The sequence below is a fragment of the Triturus cristatus genome, chromosome 10, assembly GCF_964204655.1.
Source record: "Triturus cristatus chromosome 10, aTriCri1.1, whole genome shotgun sequence".
In the NCBI taxonomy this organism is placed as follows: Eukaryota; Metazoa; Chordata; class Amphibia; order Caudata; family Salamandridae; genus Triturus; species Triturus cristatus.
In genome coordinates, this window is record NC_140593.1 from 2124259 (window position 1) to 2141418 (window position 17160).

The 17160-nt window shown below is 53.8% G+C and overlaps 1 protein-coding gene across 4 annotated transcripts in view; it reads right to left on the reverse strand.

Annotated features, from left to right (window-relative positions):
* The window catches only part of FAM13B (family with sequence similarity 13 member B), a 446070-nt gene that overhangs the window by 42205 nt on the left and 386705 nt on the right, over positions 1-17160 (reverse strand). The gene's annotated exons all lie outside the window — the stretch shown is intronic.

Sequence of the window (17160 nt, forward strand, 5' to 3'; positions counted from 1 at the left end):
ACTTTCGGGACCGCTCTCGCAAAGTCTTCGGCGCCATTGCCCGGCAGTCGGGCACGACGGAGTCGTGGTCGCGCCCCAAGCAGTGGAGACACACGCGGTGTGGGTCTGTCACATACATCATGCAGTGACAGTCCCCGCAGTTCTTAAACCCGGGCATCAGTACGATACCAGAAGTGGGTACTTGTTCTTCCCGGATCTGCGCTTGCTGGCGCAGAGAAAGAACGGACGTCAGCACGCGAAGGCGGCGCCTAAGTAGCTGCCGCGACGTCATCTCGGCTACCACGACGCTAACAACTGACGCGGAGCTGCACGACGCCACTTACCGACGCGCAGGGGTACTGCTGACGAAAACTTTCAAGATCCAGTCTAACGCCTAGGAGTAATTCTAAGTTAAGGAATCTATCACGACGCGTTTCTTTCAGATAGGTCTCCCCTGTGCTATGTTGTTGGAGGCCCCCCATTGTGTCCGTCTGTAGCCTTCGTGTAACTACTAGATCTTCCCAACTCCCCTGTGGGTTGTTACCAGCTGTTGGTGATCCATTCTTGGAATGGTTGCATGTGTAGGCATGCGTGAGGGATGAGTGCCCATAAGTTTCATTACCTTCCTCACTGTCAGAGACTGTCCCTTCAGGCAGACAGCGGTTTCGTTGCGGAGGTCTTGTATCCTGCTTTGTGTGGGATACGCCCTTGCGTTGTTTGTATTTAGTCTTGCCCCCAGAAATGTTTTTTCCTTTTGTGGGTTTGTTGATGATTTTTTGTGGTTTATTGAGAAACCTAGGCCGTGAAATGTTTAGACTGTTTTCTGAACCGGATTGTGGCATATTTGTGTTGTGCGTCCCCTTATTAGCCAATCGTCCAGATAGGGGTATACATGGATCTTTTCCCTTCTTAGGTAGGCAGCCACTGCGGCCAGACACTGTTTACACCTGTGGAGTTGATTTTATTCAGAATGGGAGTACCTTGAATTGGTGGTGTGCTCCGTTGTGTAGGAATCTTAGGTACTTTGTGCGTCTTGTTCATTGGAACATGTAAATAGGCGTCTTTGAGGTCTATTGTTGCTAGGAAATCTCCTTTTTGGATTTGTGGGAATATTTCTTGAAGGGTACACATTTTTAAGTGTGTCCGTATGAACTTGTTTATGAATCTTAATTCCAAGATTGGTCTCAGGGTTAGGTCTTATTCTTGGTGGATTTGCAGGTGGTGTCTTTGTTAGCTCTATGCAATATCCGTGTTGTACCAAATTTAATATCTATTTGTCCGCTGTGATCCTTTCCCACTGGTAGTGGAAAAAGGATATTCCCCCCCCCCCCCACAGGTGTTTTGTGTGGGTCCTTTTTTGTGTGGAAGTCAGTTAGAGGTATTACCCCTCCCTCTGGAAGTTTGGCCTCTTCCTCTGCCATTTTCTCGCCCTCGAAAAGGCTGCTTCTGTTGTTGCCAGCCCTCGTAACCAGATTGTTGACCCATTTGTTGGCTTGTGTTTTGCCCCAGAGATTGTTATGGCATCTGTTGGTTTTGGCCGAAGCTGCCTCTTCCTGTGGTCTTTCTGTTAGAGAAGCCTCCTCTCTTGAAAGATCCTCTTTGTTGTAGGGCCCCCATTGCCCCGGATGTTTCATTATCCTTCTTGATCTGAAGGGATTCATCTTCTTCCTTGACAAAGGACTCTTGTACGTTAAGAGGTCTGTTGAGAATTGATGTCTGGATTTCTTGTTTGAATCCAGAGATCCTGAGACAGGCATGTCTTCAGAGTACATTTGTCTGCTTGCAGGGTCTGCTGCATTTAGTGCAGATTTTAGCTACATTTTTTCCCTCTTGGCCCGCCGCTCTTGCTCTTTTCTTGTCCTTCTCTGGGAGTTTGTTTATAAACTCCTCCATTTCATCCCACTGTTGGTGGCCGTATCTGTTCAGCAGGGCATTTGAGTTGGCAATGCACCAATGAGTTGCTGCTTCTTTCTCCATTCTGCTGCGCCCGAAGGAATTCTCAGTCGCACGGCAAGCTGCGAGGTGAGGGAAGCACATATGCGTACTAGCGCGTAATCTTGATTCCGTGTACTGTTGAAAGAACTTTCACTGAGAGTGTCTGTTTAGCTTTGACCCTTTCGTGGTGGGATCTAATTAATTCAACCAACTCACAACTCCAACCGGCTGGTGGAGACTTTTTGATCTTATATAAGGTATGCTTCTTCCTATGTTCTTATGCGGTATGTTATTTGTCTTTGCGTGTTCTGCAAACCTTTACCAAGCCTCTGCGATGATTTTCTTTAAAGCTGAGATGTTGAGGAGGTAGGTTACACTGGTGTGGTGGCACATCATTCGGCTGCCACTTATATTATGCTCAAAAGAGTGAATTTGGACGACAAAGGACAAAATAAAATATAAGCCAGCGCAGTCCAAAGTCTTGTCTACACCCATCAATGTAATATCATTCGGACATCTTTGCCTGCTGTGCGTGCATTCTGTGTGTCCGCTCCGCAGCAGCCCTTTCTCGTTTTGCAGAAGAATAACAAATCTTTTGCAATTGACCACGCGCTGCTAAAATCAGACACGTTCTGCGTAGACTGCTAAGCACCTTGTGTTGCGGACTGCAATCACTAAGCGCCAGGTATGAGATTCCTCAGGTGCGCCTACAGTGACTGCTAAATCCTTGTGCTCGTAATGAGATTCTCCACATGAGTGTAGAAATGCGGGCCATCCTTGATTAAAATAGGTTTTCAGCAATCATGTATTCACAGGCCCTGAAAGGGATCCTGAGCGATGAAAAGTTGAGTGATTGTCAAGGTCAAGTTTGTACTTCAGAATGTTATTTTTGGTGTCTTTTGCCTCGGCTGATTATTACTAATTCTTGAAAATTCTAAAATTCTCTATTGAAGCACACTCCAGTTTCTCTCCCTCTCTTTCAATGGCATTTCCCTTCCTCTTTCTCCCTCTTCCTCGTTCAGAAAGCAAGTTCAAAATCTGGTGGGCCATCTCCACCTTTCATCTTCCTCAGGTAAATAAATTGTGTACTGTTAAACAGGGTAATAAACACACTTGTTTTTGTATGAAATTTTGAATGGTGCAGCAGGTGCAATGGCACCGGGCCAAAAAGTTGTCAGAACTCCTCTAAACACCTAATGAACAAGTTACTTACCTTCGGTAACGATGTATCTGTAAGAAACATTAGTTAGTTAGATTCCTCACCTTAGAATATCCCCAGGCGTCAGACTGGATCCGGAAGATTTTTCGTCAGCAATACCCCTTGCGCGTCGCTAGGCGTCGTCTGCTGCTCCGCGTCCGTCGTCGGCGTCGTCGTGCGCCGGAATGACGTCGTCGGAGTACTTAGACGCCGCCCTCGCGCGCTGACGTCAGTTCTTGTACATAGCTTTCCGCGCCAGGAACGCAGAGCCATGCAAAGACCGACACTGGTGCCAAAAATAAAATCTAGGGGCCTGAAAAGGACAACCTTAACCCTAGATGTCAGTTCGCAGAACGGGGAGGATGGGTGGGTCGGTGAGGAATCTAACTAACTAATGTTTCTTACAGATACATCGTTACCGAAGGTAAGTAACTTGTTCATCTGAAAGAAACACGTTAGTTAGATTCCTCACCTTAGAATAGATACCCAAGCAATACCATCCCCGGTGGTGGGTCTGCGAACCAAGATCACACCAGAAAGTCCTGGAGGACAGAACGGCCAAAGAAGCCATCCCTCCGGACTTGGCTGTCAAGGCAATAATGCCTGGCAAACGTGTGTAACGAAGCCCACGTCGCCGCCTGACAGATGTCCTGCAAAGGGACTCCCCGTCCCAAAGCAGTAGTAGCCGCTGTGGCCCGAGTAGAATGGGCGCGCAGCCCAACAGGAGGGTCCTTTTTTGCCAAAGAATAGCAAATTTTGATACACAAAACGACCCACCGAGAGATGGTCCGTTTGTGCACAGCTTTCCCCTTCTTAGCGCCCACGTACCCAACAAAAAGCTGGTCGTCCACACGGAACTGATTTGTGCGGTCCAGATAAAAGGAGAGCGCACGTTTTGGGTCCAGACGGTGGAGCCTCTCTTCCTCTTTGGAAGGATGCGGAGGCGGAGGCGGAAAGAAGGTGGGCAAGGTGACAGACTGCCCAAGATGAAATGGAGTCACCACTTTCGGAAGAAAGGAAGGACGAGGCCGAAGGACAACCTTGTCCGGATGAACAGAGAGAAAAGGAGGCTTTGAAGATAAAGCCTGGAGCTCACTCACCCGTCTAGCCGAGGTGATGGCTACCAGAAAAGCAGTCTTAAGAGTCAGAAGACGAAGAGGACAATTGTGAAGAGGCTCGAAGGGAGCGCACATCAGGAATGTCAAGACCAGATTCAAGTCCCACTGAGGCATTACAAAAGGGACAGGAGGGAACGTGTGAGTAATGCCTTTTAGAAAGCGTGTAACCACAGGGGACTTGAAAAGAGAAGGCTGATCAGGGAGCCGCAAGAAGGCGGAGATGGCAGCAAGATAACCTTTCAGGGTGCCCAGGGCAGAGCCCTGCCGGGCCAGAGAAAGAAGAAAGAGGAGAACCTCAGAAAGAGGGGCGGAAAGGGGATCCACAGCCTTTGCTGTGCACCATGCCACAAATTTGTTCCACCGGCAGGCGTATACCGTCTTTGTGGAGGGACGCCTGGCTGCCAGAATGATATCACAGACTTCAGGAGGCAAGTCAAATGGCATCAACTGCCGCCGCTCAATCTCCACGCATGGAGGTGGAGGCTGGACAGGTTCGGGTGGAGGACCGTCCCCTGCTGCTGCGACAGAAGATCCTCCCGAAGGGGCAATCCGGAGCCACCAAGATGACTTGGGCCCGGTCGTGCCTGATCTTCTTCAGCACTCTGGGCAGAAGTGGTATAGGCGGAAAGGCGTACAACAGACCGCAACTCCACTCGTGACGAAAAGCGTCGCCGAGCGAGTGCCGCCTTGGAAATTCCAGCACGCAAAACTGCTGACAGTGCGCGTTCTCTTCGGTGGCGAATAGATCTAACCAAGGCTCTCCCCACTGCTGAAAGAGACCTTGCGCCACTTCGGAGTTCAGACGCCATTCGTGATCCATCATGCACCGGCGGCTGAGTTCGTCCGCTCTGGCGTTCAGAGAGCCCGCCAGATGTTGAACCACTAGGGTGACGCCCTGGTGTTCCAGCCACGTCCAGAGGCGCAGAGCCTCCTGACAAAGGGTCCACGACCCCACCCCGCCCTGTTTGTTGCAATACCACATGGCGATGGTGTTGTCCGTGAACACCTGCACGACACTGCCCCTGACAGAGGGAAGGAAGGCTTTCAGTGCAAGTCGGATCGCTCTCAACTCCAACAGGTTGATGTGGAGACGAGACTCCGCCGGAGACCAGAGGCCTCTGATCTCCGCCTCTCCCATATGGCCACCCCAGCCCAGGAGGGACGCATCCGTCACTACGACATGCTCCGGTTGGGGAAGGGAGAGGCTCCTGCCCATGACCCAATCGCGGTCCGTGAGCCACCACTGCAACTGTTGTGCAGTGCCCTCCGAGATCAAGACATGGTCGGACAGGTTGCCGTGATGCTGGGCCCACTGAAACTTCAGGTCCCACTGCAGAGCCCGCATGCGCCGCCTGGCGTGATGCACTAGTAGGATGCAGGAGGCCATCAGCCCCAGATGCCGCAACACTAGCCTGACCGAAACCCAGGATAGAGGCCGAAAGATGGGAATCAGGGCCTGTATATCCCGGACCCGCTGTTCCGGTGGATAGACCCGGAACTGCGCCGAATCGAGAACTGCTCCGATGAAGAGGAGCTTCTGAGAGGGACTCAGGTGTGACTTCGGCACGTTGATGGAAAATCCCAGCAAATGCAGGAGATCCGCCGTAGTCTGGAGGTGGGAGACGACTGCCTGGGGCGAGCCCGCCTTCAACAGCCAGTCGTCGAGATAGGGGAAGACTGGAACCCCTGATCTGCGCAGATGAGCTGCGACCACCGCCATCACTTTCGTGAACACCCGAGGGGCACTGGTGAGGCCGAAGGGGAGCACGGTAAACTGAAAGTGCTCTTGCCCACCGTGAACCGCAGGTAACGCCGGTGGGCCGGCAGGACGGGGATATGGAAGTATGCGTCCTGCAAGTCCAACGCTACCATCCAGTCTCCGGGGTCGAGGGCAGCTAGAACCTGAGCCAAGGTTAACATCTTGAACCTTTCCTTTCGGAGGAAGGCATTGACGTTCCGGAGGTCCAAGATGGGGTGTAGGCCCCCTTTGCCCTTCTTGGGAACCAGAAAGTAGTGGGAATAACAACCACGACCTACTTCTGGACTCGGAACGCGCTCGACGGCCCCCTTGGCCAAGAGGGCCGAAACTTCCTCGCGGAGAAGATTCAAATGATCCCCCGAGATACGGTGGTGCTGTGGTGGCATGGCTTGAGGGGTCGTCTCGAAGGGGAGGGAGTAGCCCCTTCGGACGATTTGCAGCACCCACCTGTCCGATGTAATGGACCGCCAGTGGAGCAGGTGATGGCGAACTCTGCCGCCCACTGGCGTGGAATGGGCCTGAAAGCTCGGACTAGGAAGGCTTTGAGGCGGATGCTGCCAGGGTGGATGTGGGCTGACCACGTCGTCCTCCAGATCCGCCACGGCGGAAACCACGTCCGCGACCGTGCGCAGGTTAGTTCTGCGGCTGGTGGCTTGGCGGACGTGAGGAGGCGCCCCTTCCTTGGCCACGAAAGGGGCGAAAAGCGGAGGTGTGCGCCCGCGGAGCCAAGAGGCCCAAGGACTTGGCCGTAGCCCGGGAGTCCTTAAAGCGGTTCAGCGCACTGTCCGCCTTCTCACCAAACAGGCGAGTGCCATCAAAGGGCATGTCCATGAGGGTGTTCTGGACATCCCCGGAAAATGACGTGGACCGCATCCAGGCGTGGCGGCGGAGCGCCACCGTGGTGGAAATCGCCCGACCCAGCGAGTCCGTGGTGTCAAGCCCACATCGTATGGCGTGCCGCGCTGCATCCCTCCCATCGGCCAAAGCCTGGGTAAGACGTGTCCGGACCTCCTCCGGACACAGGGGCAGCACGTCCTCCACCGTATCCCACAGAGAATGGGAATAACGGTCCAAGAGACAGGCGGTGTTCAAAGACCGCAGGCCCAAACTAAGGGACGAGAACAGTTTCTTGCCAAACTGCTCGAGTCTCTTGGAATCCCGGTCCGGCGGAGCGGTCGGGAAGGAGGATTGGGAGGTAGAGGCCTGGATAACCAGACTCTCAGGGGTGGGGTGTTGGGACAGGAAACTGGGGTCGCCCGGAGCAGGGCGGTGGCGCCTGGCAACGTTCCTATCCACAGGAGGAACTGTGGAGGGCTTGGACCAGGTGCCCTGCAGAACGTCAGTGAGGGCCTCATTGAACGGCAGCAGAGGCTCAGTGGAGCTTGCTGCGGTTTGAAGCACCTCAGTGAGGATGTTAGTCCTCACAGCCACGGCAGGCAGCTCGAGCCCAAGGGCTGCGGCCGCCTTGCGCAGCACCACAGAAAATGCTGCACCCTCCTCCGAAGCCACAGTCGGAGGAGAAGTGAATCCAGTGTCTGGCGAGGTATCCAGACCACTGGCCTCCCCCAGTTCATCTGCCCAGTCCTGTGAAAGCTGCGACTGAACAGCCATAGGGTCCTCGAACCCCTCCCAGTCGCCCCCGTCGTCCGATTCCTGATAAACAGGAGGAATGATCGGAGCCGGACTGTAGAGATGATAGGTCTCAAGCGGCGCCGGACGCGGCGTCTGTCGACGCCGTTGCGGCGCCGGGTCCAGAATAGGGCTAAACTGGGGTTGGACGCCGTCCGGAGTCGGCACCAAAGGCGGCGGCATCGGCGGCACCGGAGGTGTAGGAGTCTGCGCCGGCGGCGCCGGTGACGGCGTCGGTGGTTCATTCGCCGGCGCCGGTGGAGGAGTGGTTAGGTCAACCGGCGTCGACGGGGGCCCAGGCATGGGCCCCGCGGGGACCTGCGGCGTCGAGACCGGAGTCGTCGACGGCGCCGGGGCCGAAGCCGCCGGCAGGCAAGGTCGCCCAGTCGAGTCCGCGGGGCCCGAAGGCGCGCCAGCGGGCGTCGACGGCGGGGCCAGGCTCCTCATGGCCGAGAGGAAGGCACTGACCTCCGCCGGCGTCGCGTTAGTCCCAGGGACCGGAGGGTATGGGGACGGGGACGGGCGCGGCGCCTGCGGCTCCGCCGGAGCCGCGGGGGTGGAACCACCCGGACCCGCGGCTCCGCCGGAGCCGCGGGGGTGGAACCACCCGGACCCGCGGCTCCGCCGGAGCCGCGGGGGTGGAACCACCCGGACCCTCGGCCGAGTCGCGCGACCGGCGAGGGGAGTCCGAAGAGCGATGTCGCCGCTTGGACTTCTTAGAGTGTTTGGACTTACCCGACGACTTGGAGCCCGACGATCGATGGTGGCGTCGGCTAGGGCTCCGCGAGCGATCCTTGGACCTCCTCCTGGACCGGGATCGCGCACGACGCGGAGCCGAGTGGCGAAGCTCGAGAAGCTTGCGGGACCGCTCCCGCCGAGCCTTCGAAGTCAGGGCCTGGCAATCGGAGCACGACTCCGCGTCGTGGTCGGGGCCTAAACAGTAGAGGCACCGGCGGTGGTGGTCGGTCACCGACATCAGTCGATGGCAATCCTCGCAAGCCTTGAACCCAGGCATCCTACCGGCACCAGATGTCGACAGACAAGGATCAAAAGTGATCAAAAAAGATTTAGTCAAAAAAGACTAAAAGGGGTAGCTCTCCCGGATCTGCGCTTACTGGCGCGGAAAAAAGAAGAACTGACGTCAGCGCGCGAGGGCGGCGTCTAAGTACTCCGACGACGTCATTCCGGCGCACGACGCAGACGACGGACGCGGAGCCGCAGACGACGCCTAGCGACGCGCAAGGGGTATTGCTGACGAAAAATCTTCCGGATCCAGTCTGACGCCTGGGGATATTCTAAGGTGAGGAATCTAACTAACGTGTTTCTTTCAGATATTGCTATATTTTACTACTAAACAGGCAGTCAAATTGCAGTTACCTTGCAGTTGAAAGAGGCTTTATTTAGATGGAGTAGTTTCTTTTCTGTAACTCCAGTTCTGTAGTAGGGGCATCTCCGTTATAGTCAATCTAGTGAATAGTCCCTCCCATGTGCGTGGACCCCGGAGCAATAAAAATAATCTCTTAAGTTGTCAAGCCATGCAGACCTGCAGCTACACTCAAGAGAGGATTCAAAGACAGATAATGCAGCCTATATCCACAGGCTACACTGTCCAGTACTTCAACTAGAAAATTCCACCAACATCCACCAACATCCACCAACAGCACTGCCTGCCCAGCTTTTTTCCACAGAGAAAAACCTGCTTCTACCAGCAAAAGCCTCTGGAATGATAGAGAGGGAGGAATGGACAGACAAGCCCCATAGGCTGCCATTATGTGGCTCAGAACAGGATTCTGTGCCTTTAAGAAAACTTTCCAGAACTTTTCCAGTATCCCAGAATGCACAGCAGGTCCCTTTTACTTTCAGTTCTTTTTGAAGGCGTAGCAAGCCAGACCTGTAGCATTCCTTACATTAACATTTATCTCTCAACCGGGAAGGAGGGTGGGCGCTTATGACTAACAGAGATACCCCTACTACAGAACTGGAGTTCCAGAAAAGAAACTACTCCTTCTGTAGTAGGGGGATCTCTGTGTATAGTCATAATCTAGTGAATAGAATGGCAAGCCCATCCCCACACCAAAATGGCGGTGGAGAAGACTACAAAATAATACCACTACTGTGCGAACAAATTTCGCAGCGAAGCCTGCCCAACCTGAGCATCTGCCCTGGCATCCGTGTCCAGACAGTAATGCTCAGCAAAGGTATGGACCGACCTCCAAGTGGCCGCCTTGCAGATTTCTGCAATCGGAACATTACGCAGCAAAGCAGTCGTGGCAGCTTTGCCCCTGGTGGAATGAGCCTTAGGTTTACCCCCTAAGGTCTTATTAGCCTTTTGGTAACACAATTGTATACAGGACACAATCCACCGAGAGATGGACTGTTTGGAGGTAGCAAGACCGGTCCTGACTGATCCATAATTGATAAACAACTGGTCTGACCTACGAATATCTTTGGTCTGATCAAGATAAAACTTCAACACCCTCCTAACGTCCAGGGAATGTAGAGACCTTTCCGCTGGAGAAGAGGGATTCTGAAAAAACGTAGGTAAAGTTATGGTCTGGTTGACATGAAAATCAGATATAACCTTAGGAAGAAATTTAGGGTGAGTACGCATAACAACCTTAGCAGCATGAAATACCGTATAAGGTTCTTGGCAACACAACGCCTAAAGTTCACTCACCCTGCGGGCCGATGTAATGGCCACTAGGAACGCCGCCTTCCAAGACAGGTGCTGCAACGAAGCCTTGTGAATAGGTTCAAAAGGCTCCTTCATCAATCTGGACAGCACCACATTCAATTCCCATGAAGGCGAGGGAAGTCTGACAGGAGGGAACCCTTTCTTCAAGCCTTCCAAAAAATCCTTGATCACAGGGATCTGAAAGAAGGAAGTCTGTGAAGGGCATTTCCTGTAAGCAGTCAAAGCAGCGAGATGAACCTTAATGGAATGGAAATTAAGGCCAGACTGCGCCAAATGCAAAAGGTACGGAAGGATGACATCTTCCTTACATGTCGTCGGGTCAAAGTGCTTGGACTTGCACCAGATGCAGAATCTCTTCCACTTGTAAGCATAGGACGTCCTAGTGGAAGGTCGCTTAGCCTCCTTCAGTAGATCCATACAATCTGCTGGTAGATTCAAATGGCCATATTGGACTATCTCAGGAGCCATGCCGCCAAACTCAAAGCCGAGAGGTTGGGGTGCACCAACTGCCCCCCCGAACTTCGTGAGATGGTCCGGCCTGCACGGCAGCCGTATGTGAGGAAGGAGAGACCGGTGAAGCAGGTCCGTGAACCACCACTGTCTGGGCCATTCCGGGGCAAACAGGATCATCCGCATCCCGGACTGGGATTGATGAGAACCGCCGGAATCAGGGGAATGGGTGGAAAAGCGTACAGAAAGCTGTTCGACCAGTCGATCCATAGCGCATTCCCCAGCGTCCCCCGCTGGGAGTACCTGGATGCGAAGTCTCGGCATTTGCTGTTTTCAGCGGTGGCGAACAGATCTACGTCTGGAGTCCCCCACCTTGCGAAGACGTCCCCTAGTACTTCGTCGTTTATGACCCATTCGTGGTTTTCCTGAATCAGTCTGCTCAGTGCGTCCGCCTGAACATTCTGCACACCTGGCAGATGCGTGGCCGTAATCGTCAGTCCTCGGGCCAGAAGCCAGTGCCAGATCGACTGCGCCTCCTGCGACAGAGTGCGTGATCTCGACCCCCCCTGCTTGTTGAGGTAATACATCGTGGTTGTATTGTCCGTCTGTACAAGCAGCGAGTTGGTCTGGAAGGATGGATGGAAGGCCTTCAATGCCAAGTAAACGGCTCTGAGTTCCAGGAAATTGATGTGGTACGTCGACTCCAAGGGGACCACTTTCCTTGTATCTGTAAGTCTCCGGAATGCGCTCCCCAGCCTTGGAGAGACGCATCCGTCACGATACTCTTCGTGGGAATGTCCTTGTGGAAGGGTACCCCCCTGAGGAGATTGTCCGCCGAACACCACCACTTCAGCGACTGAAGAGCATGAAGAGACAGCCGTATCTTGTCGTCCCAAGAACCTGTCCTCTGATCCCACTGATCCTCCAAGCACTCCTGCAGTGGTCTCATGTGCAGCCGTGCGTGAGGCGTGAGGAAGATACATGAGGCCATCGATCCCAGAAGCGAAGACACCTTCCTCACTGTCGTCGATGGAGCGGTCATATGAGCCTGAGCCTTCCGAAGGAGTGATAACCGTCTCTCCTCCGAAGGAGACACGCTTGCTGACAGCATATTGATGGAGGCCCCCCAAGTACTGTAAGCACTGGACTGGAGTCGGGACAGACTTGGGCATGTTGACGTGCAACCCCAGCTTGTTCAAGAGAATGCACGTCTTCTGGAAGTGCGCTTGTGCTTCCGAGAAGGAGAAGGCCTTGATCAACCAATCGTCCAGGTACGGGTAGACAAACACCTTGTTCCTCCGCAGGTGTGCAGCTACCACTGCCATGCACTTAGAGAAGGTCCTGGGCGCAGACTTTAGCCCAAATGGCAGTACTGTGTATTGATAATGATTGGCGCCGACTTGGAATCGCAGGAACTTCCTGTGCTTCTGTGCAATGGGCACATGGAAGTACGCATCCTGTAGGTCTATGGCACAGAGCCAGTCTCCCCGTTGCAGCTGAGGGTAAATCTGATGCAACGATAGCATGCAGAATTTCTCTGCGAATCCATTCGTTTGCTTGCCGCAAATCCAGAATGGGCCTGAACTCTTTCTTGTCCTTCTTGCGAACCAGGAAGAACCGAGAGTACAGACCTCTTCCCCTTTGAGACAGAGGTACATCTTCCACCGCCTTTTTCCTCAACAGGATGTCTGCCTCCGCCTGGAGCTCTCGCAGTTGATACTGTGAACTTACCGGCGGAATCGCTGGAGGCCGGCTGATGAACCGAAGACTGTATCCATTGCAAACAATATTCAGCACCCACTTGTCCCGAATAATTTTTCTCCACTCTGCCAGAAAAGATTGAACGCTTCCCCCCACTGGAGTGGGTAACGGTTGCAGGGGAAGTAATCGCTCAGGGCCGAGACCCAGCCGGGCCCTTGGTCGCTGTAGCGGACTGCTGGCCTCCTCTACCCTGCTGGCGCTTCTGGAAGGGTTTCCGGAACTGCTGCTGCTGTTGTTGCTGCTGTCCCGAGGCCTGCCCACGCCCTCTGCCTGCAGCCCCGAACAGTCTCTGGAACGGGTGCTTTTGCTTCTCAGGCTTCTCTAACCCGACAGCCGTCAGGGTCTCTGCCTCCGTCTTCATGCGGGCCATTTCGTCGTCCGCATGCTTGCCGAACAGGGTTTCCCCCCGAGAAAGGCAGGTTGTGCCTCCGGTTTGAGTGAGGTAAGGCGAAACCAAGCGGGACGCCGTTGGTTGATGCCATGACAATATCCATGTGCCGCTAACAGAGACACATCCGCCGCCGCGCTGATAATCTGATTTGACACCAGCATCCCCTCACGCAAAGTCTCTAGAAAGTCCTCCTACTTGTCGCGAGGCAGCAGCTCCGCGTACTGCTGGAGAGACTCCCATAGGGCGCGGTCGTAGCGCCCCAACAAAGCCCCGCCACTTGCCGCCTTCATGGTGGTAGAAGCCGTCCCACAGACCTTTCTGCCCACCGAGTCTAGCCAACGGCTATCCTTATCAGGCGGCACTGTCGAGGAAGGAGTGGTAGCATGCTGCTTCCTTGCCGCCGTCACAATGACCGAGTCCGGTTTCGGGTCCATCCTCAGAAAGGTCGGGTCCGATTCCGGCGCCTGATACTTCTTCAGGAGCCTTGAGGGGGCTGGTTTAGTCACCGCCGGAGTGAGGAACAACTCCGTAGCGGGCTCCACCAATCCCGGCACTAGGGGCAGCAGGGGGCGAGGCAGGTGCTTCTTGTGCAGCGTCTCGAAGATCACGGACGTCGTAGGTGTTTGCACCGTCACCGTGATCCCTAGCTTGGCCGCACCCCTCAGTAGCACCTCCTGGAAGGAGACTATATCGTCGACAGGCGATACTCCCGTCTCTGGCGAGTCCGTCGGCGAGTAGTCCCTGGCAGACGATTGGGTGCGGGATCTGGCTCTGCGCCTCCTGCGGTGTCACCCAGATGTCGATGACCACCGTCCACGGCTCCGTGATCTTCCTCTCCGTCCGGAGCGGGAGCGCGATCTGTTTGGCTTCGGCCGCTCAGCCGGCCTCACAGGCGACGGTGGCTTAACCTGGTGCCGCACCTCTGAGTTCTCTTCGGCGGCGTCGGATACCTAGGCAACGACACCGACCGTGGCGGGGCCACAGGTGGGCCCGACGGTGTGTGAGGCGGAAGAGGAGGAAGAGGAAGAGGGCTCCCTTGGCAAAGGAGGAAAGGGTGGCGACCTAGGCTTAGGAGGTGTATACACCACTGAGTACACCGAGCCCGAGGGACTCCTGGAGTCAGGACTCCTCCTGCGCTGCCTCGGTGACGGGCGAACGCCTCCTCGACGGCGAACGCCTCCGTGACGGGCGAACGCCTCCTCGACGGCGAACGCCTCCGTGACGGGCGAACGCCTCCTCGACGGCGAACGCCTCCTCGACGGCGAACGCCTCCTCGACGGCGAACGCCTCCTCGACGGCAAAAGACGGCGAACGCCTCCTCGACGGCAAAAGACGGCGAACGCCTCCTCGACGGCAAAAGACGGCGAACGCCTCCTCGACGGCAAAAGACGGCGAACGCCTCCTCGACGGCAAAAGACGGCGAACGCCTCCTCGACGGCAAAAGACGGCGAACGCCTCCTCGACGGCAAAAGACGGCGAACGCCTCCTCGACGGCAAAAGACGGCGAACGCCTCCTCGACGGCAAAAGACGGCGAACGCCTCCTCGACGGCAAAAGACGGCGAACGCCTCCTCGACGGCAAAAGACGGCGAACGCCTCCTCGACGGCAAAAGACGGCGAACGCCTCCTCGACGGCAAAAGACGGCGAACGCCTCCTCGATGGCAAAAGACGGCGAACGCCTCCTCGACGGCAAAAGACGGCGAAGACGGCGAACGCCTCCTCGACGGCAAAAGACGGCGAAGACGGCGAACGCCTCCTCGACGGCGAACGCCTGTGACAGGTCCTCGACGTCGGGGATCCCCTCGACGGTGACCTTCTCCTCTTCGCCGACGGCGACCTCGCCTCGACGGCGAGCGCCTACGCCGGGACTGTTCGACGCCGATGACTCGACTGAGAAGTCGACGGCGTCGACGAAGATGATGATGTCGTCGACGGCGGACTGCTCAGACGTCGACGCCGTTTCTCCCCAGAGCCCTGCAGCCATCCCCCTCGTCGACGCAATCGACGGAGAATGGGGACGTTTGCTGGGCTTCCTGCCCCTGGGGAGCCCCCCAGGGGCCTCAGCATGGGCAGAATCAGCCTGTCCTGACCCACCTTGTGCCCTCAGCCTTCTGTCCTCCAGGCCTTGGAGCCTGATCTTCATCCTTTCTCTCAGGGTCCTGGCTGAGAAAGATTGGCAAATGTCACACTCCTCTGGAACATGGGACTGGGGAAGGCAGACGATGCACACCCTGTGTGGGTCCGACTTGGCTTTCTTTCTCTCACACTCTGGGCACTTGTCAAACAAGCCAGGCATGTTGACAACACAGAGCACACACAAGAAGGAAGGCAACAAGGTACTTAATAAGCACTTGAAAAGTGAACAAATCCAAATAAACCCTTGAAAAGGGAGAGCGCAATGCTCCAGGGTCCTGCTAGCAGGAGCCGGAAAAAAGAACTGAAAGTAAAAGGGACCTGCTGTGCATTCTGGGATACTGGAAAAGTTCTGGAAAGTTTTCTTAAAGGCACAGTATCCTGTTCTGAGACACATAATGGCAGCCTATGGGGCTTGTCTGTCCATTCCTCCCTCGCTATCATTCCAGAGGCTTTTGCTGGTAGAGGCAGGGTTTTCTCTGTGGAAAAAGCTGGGCAGGCAGTGCTGTTGGTGGAATTTTCTAGTTGAAGTACTGGACAGTGTAGCCTGTGGATATAGGCTGCATTATCTGTCTTTGAATCCTCTCTTAACCTCTTCAGTGTCTCGTCATGGAGCACGGTCGCGCTGTGCCCATGACGAGACTATCTCGTCATGAACCCCACCCACTAATAAAACGCCTGGCACAGGAGGGGGAAAGGGCGTGGCACAGAAGGGGTTAAGTGTAGATGCAGGTCTGCATGGCTTGACAACTTAAGAGATTATTTGTATTGCTCCGGGGTCCACGCACATGGGCGGGACTATTCACTAGATTATGACTATACACAGAGACCCCTACTACTGAAGGTGTTGTGACACTGGGGCCCAAAGCTCTAGGAGCCCCTCTAACCACCAACTATCGCAATATTTTACTACTAAACAGGCAGTCACAAGTGCTCTACAACATAGCTTAAACACATTAAGAAAGCCAATAGCGCTGGTAAAACACTTGTACGGTCCAAAAGGCAAGACCTATTGGCTATGTCAATGCTTGTTTACTTAGACTCAAACCTGCTGGTGGAGGTCTACTGCAGTTGAGCAATCATTTCTCAGACAAAGGTATGATTCCTATCTTTCGAGTTTCACTTTGACCTAAATAGATTTCGAACATTGAGTAACGGGTCGTTGAATTTAATTTTTTAGATTCCTACCGGATAGAGGAGATCTTTAAGACTTTGGACCAAAAAAATGTATACGTTTCTCCTGACCTTGGGATACAACTATTTGAATTTGGTCTATTCCTTGACTCGTAAGCAGGGACTGTTGGTAAGTCCTTTTACCAGCTGTTTCAATACAGAATGACAAATTACCACAGGTAGAATAATGGTAGAATAATTGGTAGAAAAATTGGCTGAATTAATCGTCCATGTGGTGAGCTATGTTTTTACTTACCACTGTGTACACAAGTGTCATGACTTTTTAAGAAAACATCTGATCTCTCTTAATTAACCTTATAGGTGGTCCATCTTGTCCTTTTACTGTCCTGATGAAGACCCGTTGTGACGTATAACAAGCTGCGCTATCTTTAGGGTCGAAACGTCGACGTTAATGCGATCCATGACCATACAGTCTCCTTGACCATAACTGCCAAATTATTTGGTCCTAGATTCATATTAACAAGTTTATAGATAGGACAGGATTTTTGTACCGCATGCATTTGACACTTATGTATGTCTTGTGTATATTTCACCATTGACCGCACTTATCACTGCTTTCACAACAGTCACCTTTATTTCACCGCCATTCAATTGTGTTTTTGCCATTTCATTTTTCCTGTAAATAACAAAGGAGTAAAAAACTCTACTTTTTACCAATCTCGCTCTTGGTGTGTTCTTAACGTTATTTATTAAATGATTTTGTGCATTCATTCATAACTTGATTGAATCTGCTGCCTTGATATTAAATACATTATAGCGAACACTTGGTTCTGTTGGGTAGTGCAGTTGCTGTGTGTACATCACTGAACCGGACAGCAGAGATCCTACAGAATCATCACATAGCTCCATATCGCAACAACCCATGTGAGAACACGCCTCACTGAATCCGACAGCAGAGATTCTATGGAAACATTACAT